At 39.4% G+C, this 1217-nt stretch overlaps 1 pseudogene; it reads right to left on the reverse strand.

Moving 5' to 3' along the window:
• Nucleotides 1-216: 216 nt before the first annotated feature.
• Nucleotides 217-640, reverse strand: LOC133235696 (translation machinery-associated protein 7-like; annotated as a pseudogene).
• Between the last annotated feature and the right edge of the window lie 577 nt (nucleotides 641-1217).

Genomic DNA, 1217 nt, shown 5'->3' on the forward strand with positions numbered 1-1217 from the left:
TCCTACTAATTTCCCCATTATTTATCACACTTTGTGGCAAGAAGAATTGAGACACTAAGGCACAGGGAACTGTATTCATTGTCTTTAATAATCTATAATGGAAAAGAATTTAAAACAAAATACATATGTATAAACATATATGTGTATATATCATCAAATCACTTTGCTACACACCTGAAACTAACACAAATATTGTAACTCAATTATACTTTTATTATTTTTTTACTTTTTTTTTTGTTTACAAAAGTTTATTCTTAAATGTACAATAGGTTCCAAGACAACACTTCATTCTAGCTATAGGTGGCAACAGATATTACGGCAGGGAATCCAGGGGTTTAAACAGGAATGGAACTAAGGGTTATCATTGCCTCAGGCACAAGGAACAGCTTACTTTTTGCCAGATTTCTTAATTCCACCGGTGGCCAAGGGGCCTTTCCCTGCGGCCTTTGCTTTCAGCTCCTCGAGCTTCTTCTTCTCCTCCTTCTGCTTCTGCTTGAATGCCTTATCTTCCTCCTTGTCCTTGAGTGGAAATGTCCGTCTCCTTGGCTTGCTTCTTGGGCTGCTTCAGGGGCTTCTTCTTGCCACCTTCGTGGCCCGACATGGCGCCTGCCGCCCCTTCCCCAGACCCTGCCACTGGAAGCGGAGCCTCGATTATACTTTTAGAAAAAAGAAAAAAAAAAGGAAGAATTAAGACACTAAGATCTTAAGTGCTCTGTCTTTAGGAGATCCAGTAAGTCATCCTTGTAATGGGAAGATATTTGAAGGCTCCTGACTTAGAAATCCACTTTGTATCCACTGGGTTACTGTGCCAAGATTTCACCATACTGTATAGTATACAAAGCAGAAGAGCAAACCAAATGGGCTCCTGTCAGATGTCTCAAAAAAAGTCCCAGAACTTTGTGGCCTCAAAATTGAATTATGACAATGTTTGTTATCAGGGCCTCTCTTGATCCGTCAGAGTGTAGTTTGACAGCCTCCTAACTGGTGTGTCTATAGAGGCTGTGTTTGAAGACTGTATTTCCTGTCAGCTTGCTTTAGGTGCAATTCGACTGAATAACTTTGATCTTTCAACTTACTCAATTTTGTGGGCTACTTTCTTCTTAGGGTTTCTCTTAAATATAGAAGTAAACAAAAAACCTTTCACTGCAAATGCTAACCTGGAAACCCTAGGATGTACTTTAATCCAAACAGATAATATTGGAGTCATGATTTTCAAA

This window comes from Bos javanicus, chromosome 2, assembly GCF_032452875.1.
Source record: "Bos javanicus breed banteng chromosome 2, ARS-OSU_banteng_1.0, whole genome shotgun sequence".
NCBI lineage: Eukaryota > Metazoa > Chordata > Mammalia > Artiodactyla > Bovidae > Bos > Bos javanicus.